At 33.4% G+C, this 27,851-nt stretch overlaps 1 long non-coding RNA gene across 2 annotated transcripts in view; it reads right to left on the bottom strand.

Annotated features, from left to right (window-relative positions):
• Nucleotides 1-27,851, bottom strand: part of LOC307180924 — a 934,155-nt gene that overhangs the window by 40,841 nt on the left and 865,463 nt on the right. For both annotated transcript variants that reach the window (XR_013825801.1, XR_013825802.1), the window contains one exon: nt 3,510-3,549. This is a non-coding gene — a long non-coding RNA (uncharacterized lncRNA). The remainder of the gene's footprint in view (nt 1-3,509; nt 3,550-27,851) is intronic.

Below are 27,851 nucleotides of genomic sequence, written 5' to 3' on the forward strand. Positions count from 1 at the left end.
GTTTCCACTCCTGATTCTGATGCTAACTTGTGTTGTGAACTTGGGTAAAGCACTATGGTGTTCAATGTTTCACCCATTAATAGCAAAATAAGGTTAAAAACACCTATTACACATGATTACTATCAAAGTAATGTAAAATTGAAAACAAGGTTACTTTGAAGAACATAAACACAAGACCGAAGCAACTGAATACCACAAAATTATCACTTAATACTAAACAAGATCTTCAATAAAAATTAGAAATTTTAATTTTTTCAGCTCATATTTTCATTCTAAACCCTTCATAATATTTTATACTATTATAGTATATTTCTTCTTTAAAATATTTTGATTGTTCTATCATATTTCTCCATAAAAATGAATATATATGTGTATATATATATACACATATATTAATGGAAATTATTATTAATTATTCTTTTACTTTTAAGACATTTTAATTGCCAATTGCCAATTTCTTCAGCATGAATGTTTCTGAAACTATTTGAATGTCAACTGTTTGAAAGAGGCAGGATCAATATCTACCTCAATATCACTTAGACATCAAAGTAGTCTTAGGTGGTAAAAATATACATTTTTTGTTAATCATCAAGAAGTTTTAAAAACTAATAATGAAAATAAAATTATAAACTTGAGGGTTACTAGTGGAGCCATAATAATTCAAGATTCACCTGTACTTTCATTTACCTTCCTCATCTGTAGAGTTTTGAGAAATGTGTATGTGATTATCATTATATGTCATCTAACATGATTGATTTATGTTTTAGAATATAACCAAAGGTCTGAAATAAATAACGTAAATTTCTTAAAGTTATAATTTATGTCTGTCTTTAATGAAGAAAATATTTGGGCTTGTGACAAAGAGAATATTAGAGAAAGTTTATGCATTACATAAATGAAGATCTCATCAGTAGGTCCATTTTATCCCAGGATAGAAAGAAAACTGTCTGGTTCATTCTTATCGTCCTGAGCAATTAAAATCATGTGTTATTTTATGTAGATGATCTGTCTTCAAGACTTCTCTTCTGTGCTGTCATAAAGCCCCTGCTTGACTCTGTCAATACGTTTAGCGAGTTGTGTTACAATCATCTCTGTTTATAAATATATCTCCTCCAAAGAAATTATACACCTCTTTGAAAAGAGGGATGATATCTTTTCCCATATCAGATCAAAGAACAAATCACAAGGTAACTATAAAATACCTTGAGACAAATGAAAACAAAACTTAACATAATAAAACTTAAGGGATGCAATGAAAACACGGCTAAGGGTTATATTTATAGCTATAAACTCTCAAATCAATAACTTAACACTTTCATGAACTAGAAGAACAAACTAAACCCAAAGATAGTAGAAGAAAAAATTAATAAACATTAGAGCAGAGATAAATAAAAATGAGAATAGAAAAAACAATAGAGAAAATCAAAACCAAAAGTTGGTTCTTCAAAAAGATCAACAAAATTGGCAAACCTTCATCTATATAAACAAAGAGAAAAAAGATTCAAATTACTAAAATAAAAAATGAAAGAAGGGATATTACTACTGATTTTACAGAAAAAAAATATGAGAGACTACTATGAACAAAACTATGCCAAAAAGTGGATAACCTGATAGAAATGGGTAAATTAAAACTTTTATTCAATTTTTGACATACAAAAACTTAAAACTTATTCATGATCAAACAGAGAATCTGAATAGACCTATAACTAGTAAGAAAATGAAATTAATAATCAAAACCTCCCACAAGAGATAAGCTCAGGACTAGATGCTTCACTGGTGAATTCTACCAAATATTAAAAGAGAATTAACGAAATTCTACTCAAACTCTTCCAAAAAAATTAAAGAGGAGGGAAAACTCCCAGACTCATTTTATGAGGCCAGCAATATCCTGATACCAAAGCTAGAAAAAGATATTATAAGAAAACTACAGTCCAATATCCCTAATGACTATTGATACAAAGATCTTCAACAAAATATTAGCAAACCGAGGTCAGCAGTGCATTAAAAGGATTATACACAATGATGATGTGAGATTTATTTCCAAATGCAAAAACGATTCAACATATGAAAATCAATCAATGTAATATATCATATTAGTAGAATGAGAAAAAACCCAGGATTATCTTAATTTATAAAAAATACCATTAGACAAAATTCAACACACTTTCATGGTAAAAACACTCAGTAAACTAAGAATAGAAGGAAACTTAATCTACTAAAGGCCATGTATATAAAACTGGTAGCTAACAACATACTCAATGATGAAAGACCGAAAGCTTTTACCCTAAGATCGGGAAAAGACAAGGCTGTTCACTTTTGCCACTTCCATTTAACATAGTACTAGAAGTTATAATCAGAGTAATTAGGCAAGAGAAAGAAATAGAAAGCATCCAATCTGGAAATAAAGAGCTAAAATTACCTCTGTGCACACTGACATGAACTTATATGTATAAAAGCCTAAAGATTCCACAAACACAAAAATATTAGAACTAATAAAAAATTTCAACAAAGTTGCAGGATACAAAATCAACACTCAAACATCAGCTGCATTTTTCTACATTAGCAATGAACAATTAAAAAAGGAAATTAAGAAAACAATTTCATTTATAAATTACAATAGCACCAAACAGAACAAAACACTTTTTGTTCAAATTACCCAAGGAGACAAAAGACGTGTGCATTGAAAAGCTACAAAACGTTGTTGAAAGTTGAAGAATGCATAAATAAATGGCAAGACATTTGTATTGGATTGGAAGACTTAATATTTCAAAGATGACAACACTGCTCAAAGTGATTACTATAGGCTGAATAGTGTCCTCACCCAAATTCATATGTTGAAGCCCAAACCCCCAATGTGACTGTATTTGGAGATAAGGCCTATAAGGAGGTAATTACGATTAAATGAGTTCATAATGGTGGGATTCTGATACTATAGGATTAGTATCTTTATATGAAGGGATGCAAGAGGGCTCCCTTACTTTCTCCCTTACTTTTTTCTCTCCCTTAATTTTCCCCTCTTACTTTCTCTCCCCTTGCCCCTATAACTGAGAGAAGAGGTTATGTGAGCACACAGCAAGATGGCAACCACCTGAAAGCAAGGGAGAAGCCCTCTGAATAAAACCTACCTTGTGGGCTTCCCTGGTGGCACAGTGGTTAAGAATCCGCCTGCCAATGCAGGGGACACAGGTTCGAGCCCTGGTCTGGGAAGATCCCACATGACACAGAGCAACTAAGCCCGTGTGCTACAACTACTGAGCCTGTGCTCTAGAGCCCATGAGCCACAATTATTGAGCCCACATGCCACAACTAGTGAAGCCCATGCACCTAGAGCCCATGCTCTGCAACAAAAGAAGCCACCACGATGAGAAGCCTGCACACCGCAACAAAGAGTAGCCCCCACTCACCTCAACTAGAGACAGCCCACACGCAGCAACGAAGACCCAACGTGGCCCAAAATAAAGAAATAAACTAATTAAAACAAAACAAAACAAACAAACAAAAAAACCTACCTTGCTGGAATCTTGATCTTGGACTTCACAGCATCCAGAACTGTGAGAAATAAATTTTTGCTGTTTAAGTCACCAGTCTGTGGTATTTTGTTATGGCTGCCTGAGCAGATTAAGATAGTGATTTACAGATTCAATACGATCCCTATCAAATTTCCAATGCATTTTGGGAAGAAATAGAAAAGCCCATCATAAAACTCATATGAAATTACAATAGTCACTGAATAGCCAAAAAATCTTTCAAAGGAAAACGAAAGTTAAAGGTCTCACACTTCCTGATTTCAACACTCAGTACAAAGGTATAGCAGTCAAAACAGTGTGATACCTGCATATGTATGGAAATAGAGCAATAAAATAGAATAGATAACCCCCAAATCTACACTCACATATATGGTCAATGGATTTTTGATAAAGATGCCAAGTTTTTCCAACAAATACTGGAGGGAAAACTGGATATCCACATATAAAATAATGAATTGAACCCGTACCTTACACCATATACAAAAATTAACTCAAAACTGATCAAAGACCTAAACTGAAGAGATAAAATTATAAAATCTTAGAAGAAAATATAGGACAAAAACTTGATAACATTGGATTTTGCTGTGACACCAAAATAACAGGCATATAATAGATGAATTGGACTTCATTAAAATTAACTACTGTGCAACAAAGGATACTATCAAGAAAGTGAAAAGAAAACCTACAGAATAGGAGAAAATATACGGCAAGCATATATCTGATACAGGATTAATATCCAGAATATATAAGTAACTACAACTCAATAATAAAAAACTCAATTCGAAAATGGGCAAAGGAGTTAAACAGACATTTCTCAAAAGAAGATATATAAATTGCCAATAAGCACATGAAAACATGCTCAACATTTGTAGCCATTAGGGACATGCAATTCAAAAGTACAATGAGATTGCATGTCACACCCACTAGGATGGGTATCAAAAAAATTAATAAATAAAACAGAAGCTAAGTTTGGGTAAGTATGTGAAGAAACTGCAACACCTGTGCTTTGCGAGCGAGAATGTAAAATGGTGCAGGTGTTGTGGAAAGCAGTTTAACGGTTCCTTAAAAACTTAAATACAGAATTACAATTTTTAGATACATATCCAAAATAATTGAAAGCAGGAACTTAACATATACTTGTATCTCAGTGTTCACAGAATAACAAGAGTGAAAATATGGAAACAATACAAATGTCCATCAGCAGATGAATGGATAAACAAAATGTGGTATATACGTACATACAATGGAATATTATCCAGCCTTAAAAATCAGTAAAACTCTGACATGTGTTGCAGCATGGAAAAACCCTGAAAACATTATGGTAAAGTGAAATAAGCCAGACACAAAATGACAAATATTTTATAATTCCACTTATATGAAGTACCTAGGATAGGCAAACTTGTAGAGACAGAAAACAGAACACACATTGCCAGGGACTGAGGGGAGGAGAATATGGCGGCTATTTAATGGATACAGAGTTGCTGTGTGGGATGATGAAAAATTTCTGGAAATAGATACTGTTAATGTTTGTACAACATTGTGAATGTGCTTGAGGTTACTGAATAGCATATTTTAAAAGGTTAAAACAGTAAATTTTATGTTATGTCTATGTTCACCTGATAAAATAAAACAAGAGTTATGCACATTCAGGTTTCTGAATTACTGACATTTAAAAGTAAAACACAGGGAGGCCTTCAACATGGCGCAGGAGTAAGACGTGGAGATCACCTTCCTCCCCACAAATACATCAGAAATACATCGACATATGGAACAACTCCTACAGAACATCACTGAACTCTGGCAGAAGACCTCAGAATTCCCAAAAGATATATTTTTTTTTCCTTTTTCTCTTTTTGTGAGTGTGTATGTTTCTTTGTGTGATTTTGTCTGTACAGCTTTGCTTTTACCATTTGTCCCAAGGTTCTGCCAGTCCTTTTTTTTTAATTACTTTTTAATAATTTTTTAAATTTTAATAACTTTATTTTCCCTTCCTCCCTCCCTCCCTCCCTTTTATTCTGAGCCACGTGGAGGACAGGGTCTTGGCGCTCTGGCTCGGTGTCAGGCCTGTGCCTCTGAGGTGGGAGAGCCAAGTTCAGGAGGTGGGAGAGCCGAGTTCAGGACATTGGGCCGCCAGAGACCTCCCAGCTCCACGTTATATCAAACAGTGAAAGCGCTCCCAGAGATCTCCATCTCAACACTAAGACGCAACTCCACTCAACAACGAGCAAGCTACAGTGCTGGACACCCTATGCCAAACAACTAGCAAGACAGGAACACAACCCGCCCCCCCATTAGCAGAGAGGCTGCCTAAAATCATAATAAGGTCAAAGATAGTCCAAAACACACCACCGGACGTGGTCTTGCCCACCAGAAAGCCAAGATCCAGCCTCATCCACCAGAACACAGGCACCAGTCCCCTCCACCAGGAAGCCTACAAAACCCACTGAACCAACCTTAGCCACCAAAAACAATGGGAACTACAAACCTGCAGCCTGTGAAAAGGAGACCCCAAACACAGTAAGTGAAGCAAAATGAGAAGACACAGAAACAAACAGTAGATGAAAGAGCAAGGTAAAAACCCACCAGACCAAACAAATGAAGAGGAAATAGGCAGTCTACCTGAAAAAGAATTCACAGTAATGATAGTAAAGATATCCAAAATCTTGGAGATAGAATGGAGAAAATACAAGAAACGTTTAACAAGGACCTAGAAGAACTAAAGAGCAAACAAACAATGATGAACAACACAATAAATGAAATTAAAAATTCTCTAGAAGGAATCAATAGCAGAATAACTGACGTAGAAAAACGGACAAGTGACCTGGAAGATAAAATAGTGGAAATAACTACTGCAGAGCAGAATAAAGAAAAAAAAATGAAAAGAATTGAGGACAGCATCAGAGATCTCTGGGACAACATTAAACACACCAACATTCGAATTATAGGGGACCCAGAATAAGAAGAGTAAAAGAAAGGGACTGAGAAAATATTTGAAGAGATTATAGTTGAAAACTTCCGTCATATGGGAAAGGAAATAGTCAATCAAGTCCAGAAAGCACAGAGAGTCCCATACAGGATAAATTCAAGGAGAAACATGCGAAGACACATATTAATCAAACTATCAAAAATTAAATACAAAGAAAAAATATTAAAAGCAGCAAGGGAAAAGCAACAAATAACATGCAAGGGACTCCCCATAAGGTTAACAGCTGATCTTTCAGCAGAAACTCTGCAAGACAGAAGGGAGTGGCAGGACATATTTAAAGTGATGAAAGGGAAAAACCTACAACCAAGATTACTCTACCCAGCAAGGATCTCATTCAGATATGATGGAGAAATTAAAACATTTATAGACAAGCAAAAACTAAGAGAATTCAGCACCACCAAACCAGCTTTACAACAAATGGTAAAGGAACTTGTCTAGGCAGGAAAACACAAGAGAAGGAACAATACAATAAGAAATGCAAAACAATTAAGAAAATGGTAATAGGAACATACATATTGATAATTACCTTAAATGTAAGTGGCTTAAATGCTCCAACCAAAAGACATAGAGTGGCTGAATGGATACAAAAACAAGACCCATATATATGCTGTCTACAAGGGACCCATGTCAGACCTAGGGAAACATACAGACTGAAAGTGAGGGGATGGAAAAAGATAGTCCACGCAAGTGGAAATCAAAAGAAAGCTGGAGGGCTTCCCTGGTGGCGCAATGGTTGAGAGTCCGCCTGCCAATGCAGGGGACATGGGTTTGTGCCCTGGTCCGGGAGGATCCCACATGCCGCAGAGCCGCTAGGCCCGTGAGCCATGGCCGCTGAGCCTGTGCATCCAGAGCCTGTGCTCTGCAACGGGAGAGGCCACAACAGTGAGAGGCCCGTGTACTGTCAAAAAAAAAAAAAAAAAAAAAAGAGAGAAAGCTGGAGTAGCAATTCTCATATCTGACAAAATAGACTTTAAAATAAAGACTATTACGAGAGACAATAAAGGACACTACATAATGATCAAGGGATCAATCCAAGAAGATATAACAATTGTAAATATATGTGCACCAAACATAAGAGCACCTCAATATATAAGGCAAATGTTAACAGCCATAAAAGGAGAAATTGACAGTAACACAGTAATAGTCGGGGACTTTAACACCCCACTTACATCAATGGACAAATCATCCATACAGAAAAATCAATAAGGAAACACAGGCCTTAAATGATGCATTAGACCAGATAGACTTAATTGGTATTTATAGAGCATTCATTTGGAAAGCAGCAGAATACCCATTCTTTTCAAGTGCACATGGAAGACTCTCCAGGGTTGATCACTTGCTGGGTCAGAAAACAAACCTCAGTAAATTTAATGAAATTGTATTTGTCTTTCTCTTTCTGACTTACTTCACTCTGTATGACAGACTCTAGGTCCACCTACCTCACTACAAATAACTCAGTTTCATTTCTTTTTATGGCTGAGTAATATTCCATTATATATATGTGCCACATCTTCTTTATCCATTCATCTGTTGATGGATACTATACTGTATGCTAACACATATATATGGAATCTAAAAAAAAATATATGGTTCTGAAGAACCTAGGGGCAGGACAGGAATAAAGACACAGATGTAGAGAATGGACTTGAGGACACGGGGAGTGGGAAGGGTAAGCTGGGATGAAGTGAGAGAGTGGCATGCACTTATATATACTACTAAATGTAAAATAGATAGCTAGTGGGAAGCAGCCACATAGCACAGGGAGATCAGCTTGGTGCTTTGTAACCACCTAGAGGGGTGGGATAGGGAGAGTGGGAGGGAGACGCAAGAGGGAGGGGATATGGGGATATATGTATATGTATAGCTGATTCACTTTGTTATAAATCAGAAACTAATGCACCATTGTAAAACAATTATACTCCAATAAAGATGTTAAAAAAAAAGACCTATAGAATGTATAAAACAAAGAGTGAATACTAATATAAATTTTAGTTATTAATAATGTATTAATATTGGCTTATCAATTGTAACTGATGTATCACACAAATGCATGACATGAATAATAATAGAAACTAGAAGAAGATGAGAGAGTGTATATGAAAAATCTGTACTTTTTCATCAATTTCACAATTGCCCCCTATAATTAATTCTATTAATGAAAATAATAAAAATAGTAGTGAAAAATGTGCTTTATCAAATTTCAAAAATTACAGTAAAGCTACTCTAACCAGAAAAAAAAACTTATATATTCAGCACAATAATGAAAAAATAATGGAAGAAAATGTAGAATCCAGAAACAGGTTCATTTATGGAAATATTATATATGGCAAATATATTTTAATCCATTAGGAAAAAATGATTTATTTAGTAAATTGTAATAGCCTAATTGATATTTCCCTTGAGGAAACCTCATAGCATATAAAAATGAATGTCATCAAGATTAAATGTTGTAAAATAGAAAATAATGCATAATATTAAATTTAATTATTGATAAATACTTTTCTTTCAGTTCCTTGTCATAATAAAAACTAATTGTGCAACACAAAAGTTAAATGGATTTTATGAACATATTTTGTAACTGAAGGATCATGCAACCTTGTTGATATCAGAAAACAAACAAAAACAAATAAAAAGGACATATTTGAATATTTTTTAAAAATCCACTTTAAAAATAATAACATAGAGAACAAGGGAACATGAAAACAATTGTAAAATTTTGATAGACTGGAAAAAATTTGTAATGTATACGACAGTCATAGTGCTATTATCATCATTAAACACAAAGGTAGTACAATTGACATGAAAAAATTGTTAAGTTAACAGAAAAGAAAAGGCTAATTGCCATAACATATGAAAAGGTATTTAAACTAATTAGAAGCCAGGAAATTTGAAGTAATTTCAGTTCCACATTTTAGATTTGCAAAATTACAGTTACATCATCCAATGCTGGCAAGGATATGGGACAAGAGTGCATTTTTCTTGATAGCTTTATTGAGATATAATTCACATGGCATACAATTCACCCATCAAAATATTTTTCTACATTTACTGAGGTGATCATATGATTTTTATTCTTCAGTTTGTTTACATGGTGTATCACATTGAGGGATTTGTGGATACTGAAAAATCCTTGCATCCCTGGGATAAATCCCACTTATCATGGTCTATGATCCTTTTACTGTATTGCTGGATTTAATTTGCTAATATTTTGCTGATGATTTTTGCATCTATGTTCATCATGGATATTGACCTATAATTTTCTTTTTGTGGTATCTGTCTGGTTTTGGTATCAGGGTGATGCTGGCCTTATAGAATGCGTTCAGAAGTGTTCCTTTCTCTGCAATATTTTTGGAATAGTTTGAGAAGGATAGGTGTTAACTATTCTCTGTTTGGTAGAATTCACCTGTGAAGCCACCAGAAAACTACCATATCTCTGATAAATATGGTAAAGTTGCAGGATACAAAATTAATATAGAGAAATCTGTTATATTTCTATACACTAACAATGAACTCTCAGAAAGAGAAATTAAATAACAATCCCATTTACCATCACATCAAAAATAATAAAATACTTAGGAATAAACCTACCTAAGGAAGTAAAAGACCTATAGTCAGATAACTATAAGACACTGATGAAAAAAATCAAAATCAACACAAACAGATGGAAAGATATACTGTGTTCTTGAATTGGAAAAATTAATATTGTTAAAATGACCATACTACCCAAGGCAATCTACAGATTCAACGCAATCCCTATCAAAATACTAACAGCATTTTTCACAGAACTAGAAGAAATAATTTTAAAATTTGAATGGGAACACAAAAGACCCTAAATAGCCAAAAGTATCATGAGAAAGAACAGAGCTGGAGAAATCAGACTCCATGACCTCAGACTTTACCACAAAGCTATAGTAATCAAAACAGTATGGTACTGGCACAAAAACAGACATACAGATCAATGGAACAGAATAGAAAGCCCCCAAATAAACCCACACACTTATGGTCAATTAATCAATAACAAAGGAGGCAAGAATATACAATGGAGAAAAGACAGTCTCTTCAATAAGTGGTGCTGGGAAAACTGGACAGCCACATGTAAAAGAATGAAATTAGAATATTCTCTAACACCATATACAAAAACTCAAAATGGATTAAAGACCTAAATGTAAGACCAGATAGTACTATAAAACTCCTAGAGGAGAATGTGGGCAGAACACTTTTTGACATAAATCACAGCAATATTTTAAAAATCCTTCTCTTAAAGCAAGGGAAGCAAAAGCAAAAATAAACAAATGGGACCTAATTAAACTTAAAAGCTTTTGCACAGCAAAGGAAAGCATCAACAAAATGAAAAGTCAACCAACTGAATGAGAGAAAATATTTGCAAATGATATGACTGATGAGGGGTAATATCCAACGTATATAAAACAGCTCATACAGCTCAACATCAAAAAGAACAGACAACCCAATTTAAAAATGAGCAGAAGAACTGAATAGACGTTTTTCCAAAGAGGAAATGCAGATGGTCAACAGGCACTTGCAAAAATGCTCAACATCACTAATTATCAGAGAAATGCAAATCAAAACTACAATGAGGTATCACCTCACACCAGTCAGAGTGGACATCAGTAAAAAGTCTACAAACAATAAATGCTGGAGAGGAAGTGGAGAAAAAGGAACCCTCATACACTGTTGGTAGGAGTGTAAATTGATGCAGCCACTGTGGAAAACAGTATGGAGGTTTCTCAAAAAACTAAAAATAGAACTACATATGACCCAGAAATTCCACTCCTGGATATATATATATCCCACAAAATCCAAAAACCCTAATTCAAAAAGATACGTGCAGCATTATTTACAATTGCTAAGACATGGAAGGAACATCAGTGTCCATCAGCAGATGACTGGAATACGTAGAAGTCATACACACAGACACACACACACACACACACACACACACACACATATTATTAAGCCATAAAAAGGATGAAATACTGCCATTTGCAGCAATGTGGATGAATTTAGAGATTATTAATACTTACTGATGTACATCAGACAAAGAAAAATACTGTATGATATTATTTATATGTGGAATCTAAAAATAATACAAATGAATGTACATGCAAAACAGATTCACAGATATAGAAAACAATTTTGTGGTTACCAAAGGAGGGGGGAAGGGATAAATTAGAGGTATGGGATTAGGAGAAACAAACTACTATGCATAAAATAGACAAGTAACAAGGATATACTGTCTAGCACAGGGAATTACACCCATTATCTCGTAATAACTCCATTATATGGAGTATAATCTGCAAAAATATGGAATCTCTATGCTGTACACCTGAAAAGAACACAATATTGTAAATCAACTATACTTCAATTTAAAAAAAAGAAGATCCTACAAAGCTATAAAAAAATTCAAGAAATATATGCAAGCAATCAAGAAATAAGTCAGTATAAGTGACATAGCTAGACTAGGAATTTTTGGTTAATTATTGATCTATGCAGAACTGAAACTATAGCTGCATTTCAAATGCTGATTTAGTTCTCATGAACTTTACCTTTGAATTTACAGGTGTATTAAGGGTTTGTGGGAAGGTTTGCACTGCAGAAAAAAGCTATGACAAACTAAATGTTTAACAGTCAATGAATGTTTAAGTAAACTATGGTATATCAGTGTAATGGAAAACAGTATGACCATTAAATATGAAAGGAAATTATGTTGTGCAGGTTCATGAAAAATCTATAATGGTTTAAAATCAAACAAAGGAAACAGCAATGTAATTGTAACTCTTACAATATGTAATTTTTATTTCTAAGGGAAAATCACTCACAAATGATTGTTAGAACAGCGTGGCTGTGAGAGAAAGAGAATAGGCTTAATACTATGATTAGATAAGAACGCTGTATAAAATTTTATTAGAAATACAGTTTTAAGTTGTAGATAAACATAGCTGACACAGATAGAAAAACAAACAAAACACCTCACTCATTTTATGTATATATATATACATATATATATATATTTCGTGTATATATATACACGAAATATATACATGTATGAAATTATTCTATGTTTGGAACATACAAATATGATGCAAGGGCTTATTGAGAAAAACTAAACTCACAGTTTGTAAAGACTTATATATAGTTTACTGGACCTATTTTATGCCAGATCCACCAAAAGATATAAATTAGATTCTAATATCAGTACACAACTTCTCCTTCCAAATGCATCAGTTATCTTTGGTGCAATAATCCATATAAAAACAAATTTACAAAATCTTAGTGACAAAAAACAATAAATATTTATTTCTGCTCTTAAATCTATGAGTCATCTGGGCGATTCTGCTGATTTAGAATGAACTCAACTGGTACCATTCATGCCCCCTCCATGTGTCTCTCACATACTACCAGCAGGCTAGCCAGGTCCTGTTACTATGATGGTGACAGATTTTTGAAAGAGAATGGCAGTTTGTAAGGCATCATGAAATCTAGGATTGGAATTGGCACATGTTTACTTCTGCTGTACTTTTTGGTCAAATCACATGTAAAAGAAAAGTTATTTATGGCACTGTAAAATGCTGAGGCTGACTTTATTCAAGATTATCTTGACAGGTATAACTAATGCAGTGTGGTTTTACAGCAGGGGAGAGATATTGAGCTCAACTTTAAATACAACAAGCAAAATGGAGATTTATAGCCAAGGAGCATATTTGTGGGAGCGGAGTTCGTGGCTGGAAAATTACTAAGAGGGTAGGGCAGTTCTTACTAAACTGACCTAATAGGATTCTTGCTAAAGTTAGGCCAAGGTGATTGCATATCTCATGGGGGAGGATGTAGGATGAGGACAGTGATTAAACATTGAGGTTGGGGGATTCTGGCTAAATCAGCTTGACAGGATTCTTGCTAAAACTGGGCTCTTGTGGACATGCACAATGATTGGGCCTAGAGTTTGGTCAAGGAGAGAGTCGAGTCCTTGTCACAGTAACAAGGATGGCTTGGATTCAAAGGGTGGGAGAACAGACATCACCCGTTAAAAGGAGCAATTTAAAAGTCACAATGGAGGGGGAATTCCTTGGCCGTCCAGCAGTTAGGACTCTGGGCTTCCACTGCAGGACTGCAGGGGACATGGGTCTGATCCTGCGTTGGGGAACTAAGATATTGCATGCCGCATAGCAGGGACAAAAAAAAAAAAAAAAAAAAAACACGTCACAATGGAAAGGGCCTGAATACAGAGATAGTTGAAGAATTGGGGGAATTTTTACATTAGTCTACATTGTTTTACAATTAGTTTACTACACTGAAGAACAGCAGTCACTTCTAACCAGTGTTGTTCAAGAAACTGTAATTTTGCAAGTCCAACTTGGATAATCTTCTGGGTCTATCACACCACCATGTGATAGTGCTTTGTAAAGGCATGGGTTCTGGACTTCGTTTCAAGCATTTTGTTTTAAAATTATTGGATTTTTTTCTTACAAAAGTCAAGTGAACCTGAATACTCAGGTCTTTGAAGTCAGTAAGAGTTAATAAGTGTTAACCCCCTGGAAGCAGACTGCCTAGCTTTGAGTTTGTAAGTGTCATTAACTAACTGCATGGCCATAGACAAGCACTGTCATCTAGAAAATAAAAATAATAAAAACAACTAACTAACTTGTAGTATTGCTTAATTAAATGTCATATTGCAAGAAAATAATTTAGCAAAAGGCAACGTGAGCACTAAATGAAAGTTACCTAATATCTAACATCACAACAGTTTAGAAGACTTCACTGTCACTAAAGGTCTAGATTTTTAACAATTTCCCCTTCCTACTTATTTCTGGGAATGCTTATATTTCCACAAATCTGTCTAGGTGTTGCTCGCCCTCTGAAATAGCATCATTTTCAAGGTCTGTGTTCATTCCTTTGCAAGTCATCTTTTGACATCTTCGGACCAGCTACTTTCGACTGATGAATCCCCCTTGAGAATCTCTAAATCCCCTTGGGAATTCATCCCTAAATTCCCCACGGTGATAGCTGACAGCAAGCTGTAAAAATTAAGCTCCAGTGACAGATCAGAGATAATACAACAGAATATCAATATAAGGACCTTAAAAATTCAATACCCATCAGATACTGTATTATAAAGGTTTAACTTGCATTTTTACATTTTGTTTAGCATTGTCTTTTTAATTTTGTTAAACTTGAAAAATATTAAAAATAAATTTAGAGTAAATAGCCACGATTACTGAGCTTTCTTTTGCATAAGTAATATTCCTGTTTTGCAAATAACAACAAATAATATTTTATCTCTACTTATATATTCTTCCTTTTTTCTACTCTTTCAATTTACCCTTGTCCCCATGCTTTATACTATATTTGCTTCTCTTATTTTCCTTTGTTTTTCTTTTTCTTTCATATGACACAGATCTTTTGTGTTTTTAACTTATTTCAATCAGTCTTCCAGTATTCTCTTTATTTTTTTAATTTCTCAGATATTATCCTGTTTTAAATTGTTCTCCTTTACTTCAAATGTTTGATTTTAGGAGCTTGAACAAGACCTGTCAATTCTTACAAGGAAAGAGGTAACAGGCAAGATTTTGATTGTGGGGAAAGGCTGCCAGAACTAAGAGTGCTTCCAATGAAGAAAAAATGAGAAAAAAACCCAGTATTTTTCATATAATTATAATGTATGCACTCAAGAATGACAACATCTTTCTCTCTGTGGACAAATTTAAGTAAAAATTTGAAGCAATTATTCACATAATTCTGACAAGCATAACAACAGTCTTGCTTATGAAAAGTTTTCCAATTTTCTGGCCCAAACAAAGATGCACAATACTTTGAAAGAAAGTAAATTTAGAATTTTTTTCTATTTAATTGTTGAAATCTTTAGTAGGCCAAATAACCTGTTTCTAGTTCCTTATCAACACACAGATAAAGGAAATTATTTGTACGAAAGTAAACTACCTATATCATAGTTCAAACTTTTAAAAATAGCTTTTATAGAAAGCTTACTAAATGTCAGGTGCTATGATAAATATTTAAATGTCTTAAATATTTTAATTCTCATGATAACTCGTTGAGACAACTGCTATCACTACAGCCATTGTGCAAATGAGGATCCTTAGGCATTACCTTAGGCTGTTCAGCCTGCTATCACAAAATTAACACAGAACCGGTGGCTTAAGCAACAGAAATCTCACAGTACTGGAGGCTGGGAAGTCCAAGTTCAAGGCACCAGCAAATTTGATGCCTGGTGGGGGCCCATTTCTTAGTTGATGGACTTGTTCTTGCTGTGTCCTCACATAGTGGAAGGGCTCTCCCAGATGTCTTTTTCACGACTCTACTCTCATGACCTAATTATTTCCCAAAGGCCACATATTCAAATACCATCACATTGGAGATTATGTTTAAACATATGAGTTTAGGGAGGACATAAACCTTGGGTTAATAGCAGGCACCGAAGGTTAAGTAATTTTGTCAAGTTTGCATAGACTGGGATCCAGAGACCTGATCTCTTTGGCACCAATACTCATGCTATTATTTTCATTAAGTGCATATATATACTAACTATGGTGAACCCTGTCAAGGCCAAAGAGCAGAACATAATTATGCCAGTGATAAACTTCCAGAGCTATCATGTGGTCTTTGCCTTTGCTCAGTTTTCAGCTTTACCATTTTCTAGCTATGCGATCTTTGGAAAATCATGGAAACTAACCTATTATCTAGACTCTTTTCTGTAAAAAGGAAAAATTAGAGCACCTGCCAGATATAATTATTAAAATGAATTAAATAATTTAACATATATAAAACACCTTTAACAATATGTGGCACATAGTGAAGCACTATATAAGTATTTCTCTTTGTTTTCCTAGTTGCATAATTTGTATTTACCCCTCTTCAAGTTCACTGATTCTTTTCTGGATTATCTCAAGTCTACTAATAAGTCTGTTGAAGACAATCTTTACCTCCTTTACTTTGTTCTTTATTTATACCTATTCCATGATTTTTTATTACAAATTTCATCTCTCAGTGACTTTACTTATATTGGATCTTGCATGTTTTCTGTTTTCCATTAGAATATTCATCACATTAATCATAATTATTTTTAATTCTCTGTCAGATAGTTTCAACATTCTGTGTTGTATCTCAGACTGGTTCTGACGATTGCTTCTGATGATTGCTTTGTCTTTGGGGAGTGTGCTTTTCTCATTTTTTCATATACTTTAAATTTTTTTGTTGTTACAGAAAGTTGTACACCTTGTTTAGGAGAATAGAGACTGAGGTAAATAGTTTTTAATGCCTGAATGTAAGCAGGTATTTCCTTCTCCTAGGCCTATAATCTATGTGGATGAGTTAATCCAGTTGGGAGTTTGGCTGTAATTGAGGTTTGTTGTTCCTATGATCGCCCTCAGTGCATCACAAGTTTCAAAGTATTGCTGAGATACCTTGTGTTAGGGTGTAGAGTAGTTTGAAAGACTATGAAGAATGCCTTCAACAGGCTCATCAGTTCACTTGAAACAACCAAGGAAAGAATATACTATGTTTATTTTATATCTTTACATATAATAATATATATTTTTATATAACAATATACCTATGGGTTTTTTTAGTAATTATATTTTTTCATGTTTTTATTGTGGTAAGAACAGATAACATGAGACCTACTCTCTTAAATTTGTAAGTGTATGATATAGTATTGTTAATGATAAACACAATGTGTACAATTATATCATTTTAATATATGTGTAATATATAAAATTTCTTTCAAAGTTTTTTGACAAACTAAAGCAAAGATAACCATAATTTATTGTAACCTTACAGCATACATACAATAAAATATATGAAAACAAGAGCACAAACAGTGTGAGGGTGAGTAAAAGAAATACACAAGTTCTAATAATATTTTGTCGGTCATCTAATATTGTAACATTTTTGAACGTCCACCTTAGTGAGTTAAGATTCCAATGCAATCTCTAGAGAAACTACTATAAAGTTTTAATTAAAAAAAAAGACTCGGGTTGATTAAAACAGTGGGAAAATCCTACCATGTAAGCATGAGCCATAGGAAAGCTATTATGGCTATATGAATACCACACAAAGTAAAAGTCAACAGGGAGTATGTCCAGGGACATAGAAAGAAATTTTATGATACTATGGTTTATTACAGGATATTGAATACAGTTCCCTGTGCTATACAGTAGGACCTTGTTGGTTATCTAGTTTATATATAGTAGTTTTTATCTGCTAATCCCAAACTCCTAATTTATCCCACCCCCACCCCCTTCGGTAACCATAAGTTTGTTTTCTACATCTGTGAGTCCATTTCTGTTTCGTAAATAAGTTCATTTGTGTCATATTTTAGATTCCACATATGAGTGATATCATATATTTGTCTTTCTCTTTCTGCCTTACTTCACTTAGTGTGATAATCTCTAGGTCCAACCGTGTTGCTTCATATGGCATTATTTCGTTCCTTTTTATGGCTGAGTAGTATGCTATTGTGTATGTATACGGCATCTTTATCCATTCATCTGTTGATGGACATCTAGGTTGCTTCCATGTCTTAGCTATTGTAAATAGTGCTGCTATGAACATTGGGGTGCATGTGTTTTTTAACTATAGTTTTCTCTGGATATATGGCCAGGAGTAGGATTTCTGGATCATATGGCAACTCTATTTTTAGTTTTTTAAGGAATCTCCATACTGTTCCCCATAGTGGCTGCACCAATTTACATTCCCACCAACAGTATAGGAAGGTTCCCTTTTCCCCACACCCTCTCCACTATTTGTAATTTGTAGACTTTTTAATGATGTACATCCTGACTGGTGTGAGGTGGTACCTCACTGTAGTTTTGATTTGCATTTCTCTAATAATTAGTGATGTTGAGCGTATTTTCATGTGCCTATTGGCCATCTGTATGTCCTAGAAAGGATTTAAATGTTTTGTTATTCCACCTTGAAATTTATGGTTCCTCTTTCTAGAGATTTCCTTTGTTCCATGTTTTTCTTGGCCCTGGTTTTGCCTTCTGGGAGATAAGTGCTCACCCATTATCCTGCAAGACCCAGTCTGAAGTAGGCATAATACAGGATGTTATCTTTGAAAGCTGTGAAGATTTCTTTATCAATTTTGTGTTTATGTGGTTTAGGAAATCTGGGAAATTTTAGGGCTCATTTTTCACAGGCTCTTCTAGGCTAGGTTTAGGGTCATTTTAAAGAAGATGTATCTTCTATTTGTTTCTAGTAAGTTCCATGTGCAAATAACCACCAACAAAGAGGTTTAGATATTGTTTTCAATCCTGAAAACAATTACTGGCCAATTCATTTCATTATTATCTCTGTTCTCTATATCTCCTTATTTCTCAAATTAACGGCAGCCTTCTTAAGGTCATATGAAACTGTCAGTTTGCATGGGAAGGAAACTCTATTAATCCCATCTCTAATAACAGGTTCTAGGCCCACACGTGGCATGCCACAAGTTTACCTGCTTCTAAGGATTTTGCTTTAGAACCTTTGCTTATAATTCAGTCTGGAGTTCAGTGTCCAGTTGGCTTTTTCATTCCTGCAAGGCTCCATATTATACTAATGTCAATTTATAGGAATATTACATTTCCTTCCTTGTAGGAGTTTTGTTTTTCCTTGTGTTTATAGTTGCCAAAGATTTTATTTAAATAACTTTCTATATACTTATTATTAATTTATCAGCAAAAGTTTCAAAATAAGTATGACTATAATCTCAGTAGGTTCTAAGCAGTCAGGTAGAATTTTAATTTTTCCTTTGAAGTCATTCATCATGTAATAGTGTTGCTTCCTGTTCTTATTTAGATGTTTTACTTACTCTATATACAAATATATCATTTTCCTTCATCACTGTTCTGAAATTTCCCTTCAACTCTATTCTGTGTTGGATTATATTCCTTCTCTATTCAATATTGTCATCCATCTTGGTTTACACCTTAGTTTTTATGGAGCAGTTTTTCCAGGAAAAGACGGTGAATAGAAGGCAATTTTTGAGACACAACATTTACAAATGACTTTATTTTTCTTCCACACTTGATTACTTGATTGAATATGGAATTATAAACTGTTAAATCATTTTTCTTCAGAATTGTGAAGGCACTGCTCCATTTTCCTTTTTGTTGTAAAGCTGCTATAAAATAGACTGCTTCTTTTATCATCACCAATAATTGTATGTAGACTATTATTTTTTACTCTCTCTAGTTTTTATGGTCTTTGGTCTCAGTTATTTAAAATTTTTAAATTATATGTCTCAGTCTGGTTTTCTTTCTTATTGCTTATTCCAGCACTCAAAGGACCTGTGTGACATGAAATTCATGCCCTTCAATTATCAGAATTGAAGACTAACATGGTTTCTTTATTATTTACCCTCTCTCATTGTCTCTTTTCTCTCTTTCTTGAACCTCTTTTAATCTGACATTGAATCTCCCTGTGCTATGAACTGACTTGTGTCCCTCCAAAATTTATGTTAAAACCCTAAGCCCCATGTGACTGTATTTGGAGATAGGGCCTTTGGGAGGTAATTGACATAAATAGGTCACAAGTGTGTGTCCTTATCCAATAGGATTGGTGGCCTCAGAAGAGGAGAAAGAGAGAGAGAGAGAGATCTGTGCATGCATGAAGAAGAGGTCATGTGAACATGAAGCAAGAAGGTAGATGCATACAAGTCAGGAGAAAAGGCCTAAGAATGAAACCTACCTTGCCAACACCTTTATCTTGGATTCTCAGACTCTAGAACTGTGAGAAAGACATTTCTGTGATTTAAGACACCTACTCTATGGTATTTTGTTATGGCAGCCCAAGCAAACTAATACACCTTGACCATTAATTTTTATTTTCTCTTCCAATGGCCATTTATTTATTTTTTGTCTTTCCAAGTGTTTTAGTCAGTAATCTCCAGAGAAACAGAATCAACAGGCTGAGAAGTCTCAAGATGTTCAGTTGTCAAGCTGAATACCCAGGAGATCCAATAGTGTAAGTTCCAGGCTGAAACCTGGCAGGCTTGAGACCCAAGAAGAGCCAATTTTTCAGTTTGAGACCAAATGTAGAAAAAGACTAATGTAGCAGTTCAAACACGTCAGGTAAGAGGACTAACTTATTATTCATCTTTTTTTTCTACTCACGTCTTTAAATGACTGAATGAGACACACCCACATTAAGGAGGGCCATCTGCTTAATTCAATCTATTGATTCAAATGCTAACCTCATCCAGAAGCACCCTCACAGATACTTCCAAAATAATATTTCACCGAATGTCTGGGCCTCTTGTGGCCTAGTTAACACATAAAATTAACCATCACACCAAGTTATTGTCTCAACTTCATCTTCTACACTTCGTATTTCTTTCTTTTTGCAATCACTTTTTTTCTTCTGAGTGTCCTTCACAGAGATAGAATCATGCCATTCTTTCATCAATGCAGTGTATTCTCTTAACTCTGTGAGAATATTTATGTTATTTTAAAATTTTTATCTGTTCTCTGTGTTATTTTTATTTCCATTGAGGGCTTCTGCTCTGATTTTAAGTCTATTTTTATTACGTCATAATTTTTATCAAATGACCGCTAATTAATGCTTCCTATTAAATTTTTTGACAGAGGAACTAAGAAACTGAAAGAAAGCTCTCTGTGAATACCCGGTAATTTCAATGGATAGAATCCACTCAAGGGATGGTAATGTTTCATTGGAAAATCTAAATCTGCCAGACATTGTAGGGCTTTTTTTTTCCTTTTGCAAGACATTCCGCATTGTATGTTGTAAGATATAAACACAGTTTTCAAGGTTATTGGAGTTGATTGTAGGATCTAGGGGTACTGGGTTCATATTCAGTTATTCTGCCAGTTTTTACATGGCAGCCCTTAGCTGTGATTCGGTGTGATGTTTCCTTTTTCTTCCTTCCTCCCTTCCTCCTGCCTTTCCTTTCTTCGTTCTTTCTTCAGTAATTTTCAAGTATACAATACAGTATTCTTAATTATACTGACCATGCTGTATCAGCCTGATGGTTCTGAGTCCAGAGAATAAACCTCTTGTCTTCTGGTGTGTAAAAAGAGTAGTTATGTAGTTGCATAGTGAGGAGAATGAAATCCAGTTTGACACCTTGCTGTTTCTTTTACAGACTGATAAAAAATCATTCTTTCTTCAATGCCATTTTACTCTTATCCTGGTTTATTTTTATCCACAGCAAACCTAAGTATATGAATTTATATTATATTTATCTATTTTCTATATTTTTATTGTTTCACTCATCTGTCTTCTTCTGTTAAATAATGTCAGTAGTCCTCATTTCTATATCTCCAGCATTTATAATAGTGGCTAGAACCTAGTAGGTATTTAATAAATTGTTGTTAAATAAATAAATGTTCTAGATATACTGTTTTATATTTTTCAGGTGACAGTTTTCAGATGTTGGATGTATTTCTGATAATTTTTTATTCATAACTAGCTTGGGTTTTTTTTGGGGGGGTGATGGAAATATGTATGGTTATCTCTTTTTTCTCAAAATTGAGGAATTTCACAATATGTTTACTTGTGTATTTTTAAAATTAATGCTACTTGGGACTTAGTGAGTTTGTATGTTTGCCTACTTCAACTCAGTGAAGTTGTTTATTCTTTCATACTCATGCTCCATTTGTCCCTATTCTTCTTAGTGCCCTAGAAAACTAATCTCCACTGACTGTATCTGCCCTTGTCCACTGGCTTTTGGTTGAGTTCAGGCTATAGACGTCACAAGAGAGAAGAGAAAGAATTTGGAGTATTTATTCTTCTGGCTCCCTAATGGGCTACAATTTTGCAGTGGCTACATTCCATTTTGGAAGACCGTATTTCCAACTAGACAGCATACAGGTTTAAACTAATGTATGCAATATGCATACAATATGCAATAGGTAATATACAATGTACAACATATAGTAAAAATAAATTTACAACAAAATGGAAATACATAGCCTTTATGGGCACAGATGATTCACCAAATAATTGTCATATGTTAGGTTAAAAAAAAAAAGAAGCCTCAATATCACACAGATTATACGTCTGGATATAATACAATAGAACTACACCTGAATAATAAATGAAAGCTTTTCAAAGTTTTAATTGCTAAACACTAAAATAATTATCACTAAATAATAGTTTTATTAAAGAATAGACTATACTTAAAATTATAAAATACCTAAAACTGAATAATGCTTTAAGCATTTTATAACAAAATCTGTTGGATACAAAGTAGTGCTCACAGGAAATTCAGAGCTGTATATACACTTATCAACAAACAAGAAATAATAGAAACAAATGAGATAAGTAGTTTAATGAATAAGAGACACCCAAAGAAACAAGAAAGAGAGAAATACTAAATATAAGGCAGAAATAAATAAAAGAGAGAGCCACAAAAATGATGACAAAACAACAGAGATTTCTAAATCTGGTTCTTTAAATTCTTTAGAAGAGAGTAAAACCTCTGATAATACTGATCAAGAATCAAAAAATAAGTTGCCAGTGAATATAAAAGAAAATGAAGAATACAGTACCACAGTATTTTAGCTATACATCATAAACAACACAAAGCTAATAATTTTGAAAAAGAAAATGAAACTAATACACTTTTGTAAAAATATAAATTGTCATAATTGGTTTAAAAAAGTAAATATAAAACTGGAATGGTCCCCATACTGTTTTTTTAAATGCATGGCAATAAAAAGCTGCCCCACCAAATGATAAATAAAAGCAAAAACAACACAAGTCTCAGCCCATATGGTTTTATAGGAGGGTTAACAAGCTGCTCCGAAAGAGCAAGGTAATGTGAAGATTCCCAACTCAGTCCATGAGGCATGTTTAAACTGATTTTATAAATATAAAATGATATTTTCTTTAAAAAAAGAGAAACAAAAACACAGACCAAAAAAAAAAATTATAGGCTCATTATACTGACGGACACAAATGTGAATATAATAAATAACACGTGACTGAATTTAACATTGAATTATAACATGTATCTTGATCAAGTAGGAGTTACACCAAATAAGTTAACCTGACTTAAAATCATAAAAATGAATCAATTCACATATTATTGAACCAAACAGCTCGTGCTCCCCTCTCCACACACACACACACACACACACACACACACACACATTTTCTAGAAGAAATCTTAACAAAGAATACACAATATTTTAGTGAGTTAATATTAAAACACTATTAAGGAAAATAAAAAGCTGAATAAAATAAAGTATAATCAATGCCCATGGATGGGGTAATTTAACATTATATAGATAATATTTTCCCTATAATCTATAAATTTCACTTATCTATAAATTTCATTATATTTCAACTGAACTTTCAGGAAGAAATTTTAGGAACTTGACAATTTCATCATAAAATGAAACTAAAAAGCAATGGTCCATAAATAGCTAAGGGAATTTTGGAAAGGGGAACAAATAATGCTATCTTACCCAACTATCTATTAAGGTATGTGACAATGCCATAGAGTTTAAAAACTATGAAATTGGCAGAGAAATACACAAATGAACAGAATAGAGAATTTTATGTACACATGTACATAAGGGAACTTGATATATGCAAAAAGTGGTGGCACAAATCAACTTGTACTGCAGAAATTGACTTATTCAATAGTGAAAAATTTAGCTGGACCCTTACTTTCCCTCTGTTTCTATATCTCCTTCTGTCTATTATTGCTGTCTCTTTGTCTCACTCTTTCTGATGTTGAGCCAGAACCACCTAATAAGGTTGTAATTCACAGATTCATGACTCAAACTATTTGAGATGAAAAATATCTATTATTTTAAGCCACTAAATTTTAGAGTAGTGTCTTACATGCTACAACCTTTTCCACATGAACCAAAGATAATACTGTGCAATGAGATGCATATGACTACCTCAACTCTGTACCTGTTGTTCAAAGAAATAAAAAAGAACACATGAAGTAAAATCATTCTGCTTCCTCCTCATTTCTCACAGGGTAGATGGGAAGCAGGGGAACAAAATTGTTAAGAGTGAGGCTTTCTTCCCCATCTATATTGTGGTGTAGTTGTTACATAAAAACCTGTACAGAATTAATGTATACAATTGGTGAGTGCGGACACATACGTCCACATGTGTTACCATCACTATAATCCAGGTAGTAAACATACCCATCACCTCCAAAAGTTGCTCTGTGTCCTAGTTTGTTTGTTTGTTTCTTTGTTTATGGTAAGAAAGAACATTTAAGATTTATCCTCTAAAAAAACTTTTAAGTACTCAATTCCTATTAACTATAGGCACTAAGTTGTACAGCAGTTCTCTGGAACATACTTCTGTTGTATAACTAACTTCATATTTGAACAACATATTCCCATATCCCTCCCCCCATTTCCTGGTAACCACCATTTTATTGTCTACTTCTATACGTTTGACTATTTTAGATGCCTTATATAAGAGGAATTTTAGTATTTGTCCTGTTACTGACTTATTTCACTTTGATAATGTTTTCTAGATCCATCCATTTTGTTGCAAATGGTAGGATTCCCATCTTTATGAAGACTGAATAGTATTTTATTTTGTATATATACCACATTTTCTTTATCTATTCATCTGTTGATGAACAGTTGGATTATCTGCATATGTTGGCTATTGTGAATAATCTTCCAATGAACATGGGAGTGCAGATACCCCTTCAATTGGAATGATTAATATTGTTAAAATGTCCATATTATCCAAAGTGATCTACAGATTCAATGCGATTCACATCAAAATTCCAAAGACATTTTACAGAAATAGAAAAAAAAATTTTAATTCATACAGAATCACAAACAACTCTGAATAGCCCAAGCAATAATGAACAAGAAGAACAAAGTTGAAGGCATTATACTTTCTTATTTCAAATCATATTTCCAAGCTACACTAATCAAAACAGTATAGTACTGGCATAAAAACAGACATATAGACCAACGTAACAGAATAGAGAGCACATAAATAAACTCAGGCATGTATAATCGATTGATCTTTGACAAGGGTGCCAAGAATACACAATGATGGAAAGAATAGTCTCTCCAATAAATGGTGTTGGGGAAACTGGATATCCACATGCAAAAGAATGAAATTGTACCCTTATCTTTCACCACATGAAAACAAACTCAAAACTGATTAAAGATTTCAGTGTAAGATCTGAAACTCCTATAAATAAACAGGAGAAAACCTTCCTGACATTTGTCTTATCAATGATTTCTTAAATATGACACCAAAAGCACAGGCAATAAAAGCAAAAATAGGTAAGTGGAATTACATGAAACTTAAGCTACTGTAAAGCAAAGAAAACAATCAACACAGTGAAAAGGCAACCTAGGGAATGGGAGAAAATATTTACAAACCATGTATATGACAAAAGGTTAATTTCAAAAATACATAAGGAACTCCTACAACTCAGTAGAAAAAAAAAATTAAAAAAGAGCAAAGGACTTAAAGAGACATTTCTCCAAAGGAGACATACAAGTGGTCAAAAGGTATATGAAAAGATGCTCAACATGTCTAACCATAAGGGAAATGCAAATAAAAACCACAATGAGATATATTCTCACATCTGTTAGAATGGCTATAATTTTAAAAATTAAAAACGAGTGTTGTTGCGGTTGTGGAGAAATTGGAACACTTATACATTATTAGTGGGAATATAAAACAGTGCACCTGCTATGGAAAACAGCATAAAGTTTCCACAAAAATTAAAAACAGAACTACCAGATGATCCAGAAATCCCACTTCTGGGTATATATTCAAAATAGTTGAAATCAAGAGTGAGGCTCTTAGAGTTCATTTTTGAATCCTGTCCCCACCCACGACTAGCTGTGTACTATTGAGCAAGTAACAGTCTCTCTGTCTCAGTAAAATGAGGATACTAATAGTACCTAACGTTTTTAAAACATTTAGAACAAAAATAGCACATGGTAAGTACAATACAGTTGTTTGCTATCTAAAATTAAGTTGGTAACTGAGATCAAAATGTGTTTCTTTTAACATCAGATATCAGGTTTCAAAGAACGATAAAGTATTAACAGCTTAAATCAATTAAAGATGTGGGTTTTCTATGATTTTTAATTAAAAAATATAAAAATTTAATGTTTAAATTTTTAATTTCCATATTAAGTTATAGTCTATTTAACTGATACGTTTGATAATAAATATATACCTTAAATATTGGCGGCTATAAATCAGAATGAATTTGAGCCCAAAGCTGAATTTCAGGGAAAGAAACCTGTGATTACTAACTGAATCAAAAGGGTAATTACAATACACGATTTAGCCATGAAAATCTAAAACACTAGTCATAAAAATGACAGGTTTGTGACATTTTGCACTTGATTATTTCCATTTCTGTTTGTAGAAGAGATAAATTTTATAAAATCAAAGAACAAATCCATTAATTAATTAGGTATACCATCATTAGGTAAAGGTGAGAATTAAAGATGAAGTGTTCTCTTTCTATGAAAACAGAAATAATATTGATTTTATCTGATACTAAAAGTAATATATGCTCTTCCTTTAAAAAATACAACAACAGATAACTCAGGAAAATATAAAAGATGGTAAAATCACCAATCATCTTACAGCACAGTGCTAGCCACAATGGACATCCTCATGTATATTCATCCACAGAGTCATCTACATAAATAGATGTTTTATTTTACTTTTCAAGAATAGACCTTATATTGCATGGCCTCTTTTCCAATACTATAGTTCAGATACTTTCTATATCAGTATATATAGCTCTACAGTATAATTCTAGTGACTCTAATGTATTACCTAATTATATAAGGATGGGTATTTTGCATTTTATTTCTAATCATTTTATATTATAAAATTTTAAGAAAGAAAGTCTCTATGCACATTATTCGGGAAACTGTATTATTATTTTCCTAGGAACATTCATAGGATTGAAATTGTTAGTGTCTATGTACATTTTTAAAGCTGTAATGCACAGAGAAAAAATCCCAGAAAAATACTTTGCAGTATTATAATTAATGTTTGTATCCATTTTCTTGTAACTTTCCCTTTAAAATATCAACCATTTGTCATCTTTATGAACGTGGTAGGGAAAGTACATAACATTATTGCTTTAATTTCTATCTCATTAAATAATAAAGTTAAATAGTTATGTCTATTGGTATTTTGATTTCTTTGTTTTAAAATTACTTTTCAAGCACTTTACATATACTTTCTAATGAATTATTTTAAAATTACTTTTCATGCACTTTGCATACATTCTCTAATGAACTATTTTAAAATTTTGATGGTATTGTATTTATTGATTTTATAATATAAACATATTCATTAAAAATCCCAGTGACAGAAAAACA

Source organism: Stenella coeruleoalba, assembly GCF_951394435.1.
Source record: "Stenella coeruleoalba genome assembly, chromosome: X".
In the NCBI taxonomy this organism is placed as follows: domain Eukaryota; kingdom Metazoa; phylum Chordata; class Mammalia; order Artiodactyla; family Delphinidae; genus Stenella; species Stenella coeruleoalba.